The sequence below is a fragment of the Physeter macrocephalus genome, chromosome 9 (genome assembly GCF_002837175.3).
Source record: "Physeter macrocephalus isolate SW-GA chromosome 9, ASM283717v5, whole genome shotgun sequence".
In the NCBI taxonomy this organism is placed as follows: domain Eukaryota; kingdom Metazoa; phylum Chordata; class Mammalia; order Artiodactyla; family Physeteridae; genus Physeter; species Physeter macrocephalus.
Genome location: NC_041222.1, coordinates 90,825,194 through 90,833,848, shown reverse-complemented (window position 1 = coordinate 90,833,848; position 8,655 = coordinate 90,825,194). Strand labels below are relative to the sequence as shown.

The window sequence follows — 8,655 nt, the reverse complement described above, 5'->3', positions numbered from 1 at the left end:
GACTCAGTCTTACTCCTTTCCTGGAATAGTTCTCATAGCTCTGCCTTCTGCGCTACTGTTGCCATCCTTGGCGCGAACCCGTGTCCCCTGCATCGGCAGGCGGACTCTCAACCACTGCGCCACCAGGGGAGCCCATGTTGCCATCCTTTGAGTTACCCTACCTTTTCTATGAGCAGTTGCCTGTGTTTGCTTGCTTCCTGGCTGTAAGTTTGTGGGTCCAGTGCTTCTTTCTTTTCATATGTTTCTGTCCCTTTCAATCCAAGCTAGCAATATTTCTTCCAGTATAATTTTCTTTGGGGGGATTTACTCCATTAAACAGAAATGCACACATAGGGTTTCTTTATGATAACCTCTTCATCTTGATCTTCAGCTAAGACTGTTGAGAAAGAGCACCCTTAAGCTTCTTAGAAAGCTCTATGGTTCTTAGATCTTTTTGAGGTATTAACAAAGGATTTTATAGCCACACCCTTGACTTCACCTTTTTCCTGACACTTTTTCCTGACAGTGCCCAGGATTTTATATTCTACTAAAAGCCATATCTTAATTTTAGTGTTGTTTCCTACCTGGAGAGACTGGAAAAATTTTTACAGCTGGCTTCATCAAGTCCTGGCTTCTTACTGTATAAAAATTCTTTCTCCAGCTTATCTCTTTCCTCTTGTGTTTCAATATAAGCTGCAAGAAGAAACCAGGTGGCACCATCCACCCGCCTGTGTGGAGATCTTCACTAGATCACCCAGTTCATTAGGTACATTTTTTATTTTCCATGTTACTTCAAGCAGCGGTATTGCTACGTTCTGTCTCTACATAACAAGGATTCCCTTTCTCTGGTATTCAGTTACGTTTTTCTTAGTTTTATTTAACCTCTCACCAGCAGCCTCCTCTAAGGCCATCCAGGTTCTACGAAAAGTCACTTCAGGTTTTCACTAACATTTTTTTTTTTTTTCAGCTTCCACGCGCTGCCCAGTTCCCAAGCCACTCCCACACTTCAGTTTTTGTTATAACATCACTTCACTTCTAGTACTAAAATCTGTGTCAGTTATCTATTGTTGCTTAAATAACCTCTCTAAAACTTAGCTGTTTAAAATAGCGATAAACATTTTTTATCTTAGACAGTTTCTTTGGATCAGAATTTAGGAGAGGATTAACTAGGTGGTTCTGATATAGGTCCTCTCATGAAGTTGCGGATGAGATGCTAACCAGGGCTGTAGTCATCCAAAGGCATCCACTTCCAAGAATGGCTCACTCACATGGATTGCAAGTTGGTACTATCACTGGGCAGGAAGCCTCAGATCCTCTCAGGTAGACATCCACAAGACTGTACCAGTGTCCTCATTACCTGGCATACACCAGGAGCAAGTGATCCAAGAGAGAAAGCCACATGGAAACTACAGTGTCTCATAAGAACTAGCTTTGGAATCACACACCATCATTTCTGCAAGATTTTCCTGGTCATACATATATATCAGTCATACTAAATATAGGAAAGGACCACACAAGAGCATGACTACCAAGTGTCAGGGATCATTGGCTGCCACTTTGGAGGCTGGGTACTGCGCCTCTCTTTCTTACTCATCATGTACATGCTGCATCTCCTAGATTGCCAGTTAGTAAAATAAAGATACTAGCTCCTCTAGTACTCTTGCCCCTCGTATCTCTACCACTACCAACCCTTTCCACCATCCAACTGTTGCCAGCTGTCCTTTACTTATTTATTTATTGCTAAAGTTAAGAATATTTACATTCTATTCTGAAACCATAATTCATATCTATGCTTTGTCTCATTTAATTCTAGAAACTAAAAGCAGTAAATAGCATTTATATTCTTATAGCTTTATAAATAATGTAAAGAGCCAAGTAGTGAGCACTGATATTGCTTCTTTCCTTTTTGTTCCAAAGTCAAATTCCTATGCCATATAAAGAATAATGTTTAAATTAATTCTATTTCCTTCTAATTCAACAGTTGCTCAAATTTATTTATTATGCCATTTTAAATTTCTTTTCTGTTTAAACCATGTCCTTCTATGCAATTTTTATTTCCCTGGAGTTTGATGATCCATGTTTTTTTATCATTGGTAGAAGAAACCTATGCCTTCTAAATACCTCCTAGTCCTTACCTTTTCTATATATTAATTATCTACTAAGTCAGTCTGATTTTTTTTAAAATTTGACCACACCTTTTTTTTTTTTTTTTTTTTTTGTGGTACGCGGGCCTCTCACTTTTGTGGCCTCTCCCGTTGCGGAGCGCAGGCTCCGGACGCGCAGGCTCAGCGGCCGTGGCTCACGGGCCCAGCCGCTCCGTGGCATGTGGGATCTTCCCGGACCGGGGCGCGAACCCGTGTCCCCTGCATCGGCAGGTGGACTCTCAACCACTGCGCCACCAGGGGAGCCCATGTTGCCATCCTTTGAGTTACCCTACCTTTTCTATGAGCAGTTGCCTGTGTTTGCTTGCTTCCTGGCTGTAAGTTTGTGGGTCCAGTGCTTCTTTCTTTTCATATGTTTCTGTCCCTTTCAATCCAAGCTAGCAATATTTCTTCCAGTATAATTTTCTTTGGGGGGATTTACTCCATTAAACAGAAATGCACACATAGGGTTTCTTTATGATAACCTCTTCATCTTGATCTTCAGCTAAGACTGTTGAGAAAGAGCACCCTTAAGCTTCTTAGAAAGCTCTATGGTTCTTAGATCTTTTTGATGTATTAACCAAGGATTTTATAGCCACACCCTTGACTTCACCTTTTTCCTGACACTTTTTCCTGACAGTGCCCAGGATTTTATATTCTACTAAAAGCCATATCTTAATTTTAGTGTTGTTTCCTACCTGGAGAGACTGGAAAAATTTTTACAGCTGGCTTCATCAAGTCCTGGCTTCTTACTGTATAAAAATTCTTTCTCCAGCTTATCTCTTTCCTCTTGTGTTTCAATATAAGCTGCAAGAAGAAACCAGGTGGCACCATCCACCCGCCTGTGTGGAGATCTTCACTAGATCACCCAGTTCATTAGGTACATTTTTTATTTTCCATGTTACTTCAGGCAGCGGTATTGCTACGTTCTGTCTCTACATAACAAGGATTCCCTTTCTCTGGTATTCAGTTACGTTTTTCTTAGTTTTATTTAACCTCTCACCAGCAGCCTCCTCTAAGGCCATCCAGGTTCTACGAAAAGTCACTTCAGGTTTTCACTAACATTTTTTTTTTTTTTCAGCTTCCACGCGCTGCCCAGTTCCCAAGCCACTCCCACACTTCAGTTTTTGTTATAACATCACTTCACTTCTAGTACTAAAATCTGTGTCAGTTATCTATTGTTGCTTAAATAACCTCTCTAAAACTTAGCTGTTTAAAATAGCGATAAACATTTTTTATCTTAGACAGTTTCTTTGGATCAGAATTTAGGAGAGGATTAACTAGGTGGTTCTGATATAGGTCCTCTCATGAAGTTGCGGATGAGATGCTAACCAGGGCTGTAGTCATCCAAAGGCATCCACTTCCAAGAATGGCTCACTCACATGGATTGCAAGTTGGTACTATCACTGGGCAGGAAGCCTCAGATCCTCTCAGGTAGACATCCACAAGACTGTACCAGTGTCCTCATTACCTGGCATACACCAGGAGCAAGTGATCCAAGAGAGAAAGCCACATGGAAACTACAGTGTCTCATAAGAACTAGCTTTGGAATCACACACCATCATTTCTGCAAGATTTTCCTGGTCATACATATATATCAGTCATACTAAATATAGGAAAGGACCACACAAGAGCATGACTACCAAGTGTCAGGGATCATTGGCTGCCACTTTGGAGGCTGGGTACTGCGCCTCTCTTTCTTACTCATCATGTACATGCTGCATCTCCTAGATTGCCAGTTAGTAAAATAAAGATACTAGCTCCTCTAGTACTCTTGCCCCTCGTATCTCTACCACTACCAACCCTTTCCACCATCCAACTGTTGCCAGCTGTCCTTTACTTATTTATTTATTGCTAAAGTTAAGAATATTTACATTCTATTCTGAAACCATAATTCATATCTATGCTTTGTCTCATTTAATTCTAGAAACTAAAATCAGTAAATAGCATTTATATTCTTATAGCTTTATAAATAATGTAAAGAGCCAAGTAGTGAGCACTGATATTGCTTCTTTCCTTTTTGTTCCAAAGTCAAATTCCTATGCCATATAAAGAATAATGTTTAAATTAATTCTATTTCCTTCTAATTCAACAGTTGCTCAAATTTATTTATTATGCCATTTTAAATTTCTTTTCTATTTAAACCATGTCCTTCTGTGCAATTTTTATTTCCCTGGAGTTTGATGATCCATGTTTTTTTATCATTGCTAGAAGAAACCTATGCCTTCTAAATACCTCCTAGTCCTTACCTTTTCTATATATTAATTATCTACTAAGTCAGTCTGATTTTTTTTTTAATTTGACCACACCATGCAGCTTGTGGGATCTTATTTCCCCAACCAGGGGTTGAACCTGTGCCCTCAGCAGTGAAAGCACAGAGCCTTAACCACTGGACCACCAGGGAATTCCCAGTCTGATTTTTCTATTACTATGGATATATCTATTCAGTGCTTTCATCCTCATAGAACAAAAAACACAACTCAAACTGGCGTCCTTACCTTTTCTATATATTAATTATCTACTAAGTCAGTCTGATTTTTTTTAAAATTTGACCACACCATGCAGCTTGTGGGATCTTATTTCCCCAACCAGGGGTTGAACCTGTGCCCTCAGCAGTGAAAGCACAGAGCCTTAACCACTGAACCACCAGGGAATTCCCAGTCTGATTTTTCTATTGCTATGGATATATCTATTCAGTGCTTTCTCCTCATAGAACAAAAAACACAACTCAAACTGGCCTAGATAATAACTGAAAATCCAAGATAGGATGGCTTTCAGAGTTGGTTGATCTGGTTGCCTCATGAATGGAGGATAGCTACCTTCACTTAGGGGTACCTACTTCCTCATTCATGACTAGTGGAGACAGAGAGTTACTACCAGAAACCTTTCCAGTATAATAAGAAGAAACATTCTCAGATCACCCTCACAAATCTTTCCTGCTGCTTCAATGATCATTCTTGAGTCTGTCACTCAGGAGGAGATTTACTCTGATTGGCATATGCCAATAAGATTCTGTTCCTAATGCTGGAGGTGAGGCCAGTGCCTTCTAAATCATATGAGCTAAATGGAAATCTAGAAACTTGAATATCAGATTTCTCTTGGGAAAATAGAGGGATTTGTGAATTCTGGGTAGGCAACTAACTATACATTTTTAAAAGGATGGCTTTTTAGGTTTGGGGGTTTTACAATGATGTTTTAGAGAGTAGTTCTTTTTCCTTTATCTTACTTGGCATGCAACAGTCCATTTCAATTTGAAGTCTCATGTTTTCTTTCAGCTACAAGATTTTTCATATGTTATTTCTTTGATAATTTCTCTTCCATGATTTTTCTCTCTCTAGTCTTTAGGTCAGTTATCTCATTTGTCTTTGTGAAGTCATGACAGCCTCTACTGAATCCCAAGTTTGTTTGTTTGTTTGTTTTTAGATATTTCAGATACAACTTGATTCTGACTCTAAATGAAAAAGCATGGAAATGACAGTAACAAACAAGATTTCACCACTGAATATTGTGATGTGACCGTAGCAGTCTTATATTTGAAACTCAAGAAGGAAACAGCTGTGTTCCAAAACAGCTGAATATGCAGGTCCGAAAAAATGAAAGCATTTTGTTTAACTGCCACATTCACTCCAAAGCCCATTCATCTCCTTCAGCAACCCAAAGATTAAGCACACGTTCTGCTTAGCTATATAATAAAGTGGCAAACATGCTGCACCACTGACATCACAGGACAGTTGCCTATAAACTAGACTTCTGATGCTGGGCTCCAGCTTCATTTTCTCACAGGTCATCATCTTCATCCAAGAGAGCAGTTGTCTGAAAAACCTCTAGCTCATTCTCACACTGCACTGCCAAGGCTGGGTCCGTGACCACCTTTGGTGGGTCAAGAGCAGGCATGGTGATGAACTCCAAGTTAGGGTCTTTGATCAGTTTTAGAAGAAGGGCTTTTCAAAGTTGTAGTTACTTTTGGTGGAAATGTCATAGTGCTGAGGATTCTTCTTTTGGTGGAAGACAATTGATTTTGCTTTAACTTTTCTGCCCTTAACATCCATTTTGTTGTCACACAACACAGTGGGGATGGTTTCACATACTCGTACCAGATCTCTATGCCCATGCGGCACATTCTTGTAACTCTTGATGTTACATCAAACATTATAATGATACACTGAGCTTGGATATAATAGCCATCTCTCAGTCTACCAAATTTCTCCTGACCAGCTGTATTCCCTCTATTGAACTTAATAGGTCCTCTGTTGGTATGGAACACAATGGGATGGGCCTCAACACCCAAGGTAGCTATATACTTCTCAAATTCACCAGTGAGATGACATTCCTCAAATGTAGTTTTTCCAGTACCGCCATCACCAACCAATACATGTTTGAACTGAACTTGGGGTTCTCCTTGGGTAGCCTTCCTGATGTTACTTCCAGAAGCATCTCCACACCCATCTGACTGAGGGCTCTGTATCCCAAGTTTTGATCCTTAGTTTCAATAAATATATTCATCTTTTCATTAACTTACTCATTGAGGAGAAACTAACACACTATTGTAAAACAGTTATACCCCAATAAAGATGTTAAAAAAAAAACTTACTCATTGAATTATTTATTGAAACTTTATTAAATATTATAAAACAGGCACTGAGCTATGTGGTAAGGATACAAATATAAGTAAGATATTTTCCCTGCTCTTAAAGGACACCTGCCTAGTGGGGAAGATACACTGATGTATACAGTGCTGTAGTTGAAATATGTGCAGAATAGAATTGGAGTCCAAAGAGGAAATAGACTATTTAATTGGATAGCGGACAGAAAAGACTTAATAGAGAAGGTGTTACTTAAGCTGCATCTTGAAAGATGAGCAAATACTCACCAGGTCAGTGGTGGGCAAGGGGTCAGGGTTTTCCAGGCAGGAGAAGCAAAGTAGCATGATGTTCTCAGAGAAATTTCAAGAAGTTTGAAAGGGATTGATTGTAGAACTGTGGTATAGAATGAGAAGGGAGAAGTAAGTAGGACCCAAATCATGGAGGACCTTATATGCCAAACCACAGAGTTTGGACTTTATCCTGTAGGTAAAAGGGTTTTAATTAGCAGAGTGGTATGGTCATAATTATGTGCTCAGATACACCACACTGGTTATGATGCAGAAAGTGGATGGAGACATTAGAGCCTGGGAAACCAGTTACATTGCTATCATTACATATCAAGTGAGGGATGATGATTACATGATCTTATAGATCAGAATATGTCACCCCAAAATATGCCACTCTGGCATAATGATTATTTTGAGGTGAAAGCAATTGAGAAAAAGAGCACAGGACGAGCTCTCTACCTCCCTACTATGTACCTGAAAGCAAGATAACAAATTCCCTTTGTGAAGATGTCCTCCTTCCCCTTTATATACCAGGGAGAGAATAGCAATCTTATCACCAGAGATGAGATGGCACTGAGAGTCTACTAACTTGTCATTATCCACTTTTAGCTTCCCATATATTTTCCTTTCTACAATTTGCCACCCCTAGAAGCTTAAAGTTCCTTTTCTTCATCTTGTCCCTTCTCTTTAAGTGTATCCTCCTTCATCCAAATAATACCAAAGCCTCCAAGATTAGCCATTTCTTTGGAATTATTCTCTTCTTTCTATGAAGACCGCCACACCCTGCTCCATGCCACATACAAATTTTATCATCAGATAAATGTGTATGCCTTTTTTGCTGTTACTCTTTCACTTGTCAGTTTATTTCATACATCCAGCTGGAGAATCTAAGAGAGTAGAGGAGAAATTTCTTCCCCTCCAGTCTGAAGTCATAGAAAAAAGGATGAAGAAATATGAATGACGTGATAGAGGTTGCATTAATGAAGCTTGACTAGATGTGAATGAGGGGATGGAGTAAAGAACTACCCAGAGTGACAATTGAGTTTCTGGATGGGTAAATAGCTGGACATTGATGCCATCCACCGAAGTATCAAACATAGCAGGAAGAGCAACAAAACATTTCGAGAGAAGATAATGTGGTTTTCATACTGGACAGGGTTCTTGGCCTTCACTAATAAATAGAAATTGACTAGAGGCCAGAAAAGAAATTCAGGCAAGTTTTATTTGGGGCCCTGCTGCAGCAGTGGAGAGAGAAAAAAGTAAAAGGTTCTTGCTCTCTCCCTGAGACGTAGCAAGCTCTTTCCTAATATGGGGTGAGGGTAGGGGTGTGTCCAGGAGTAGGGCCAGAGAGGCGGCTTAGGTGTTTTCCCACCCTTTTTTTTTTTCAACATCTTTATTGTAGAATAATTGTTTTACAATGGTGTGTTACTTTTTGCTTTATAACAAAGTGAATCAGCTACACATATACATATATCTCCATATCTCCTCCCTCTCGCGTCTCCCTCCCATCCTCCCTATCCCACCCCTCTAGGTGGTCACAAAGCACCAAGCTGATCTCCCTGTGCTATGCAGCTGCTTCCCACTAGCTAGCTATTTTACATTTGGTAGTGTATATATGTCCATGCCACTCTCTCACTTTGTCCCAGCTTGCCATTCCCATTCCCC

The 8,655-nt window shown here is 39.8% G+C and overlaps 1 pseudogene; it reads right to left on the bottom strand.

The window, feature by feature from the left end:
- Positions 1 to 5,897: 5,897 nt before the first annotated feature.
- On the bottom strand, positions 5,898 to 7,047 carry LOC102978435 (GTP-binding nuclear protein Ran-like; annotated as a pseudogene).
- Positions 7,048 to 8,655: the final 1,608 nt, after the last annotated feature.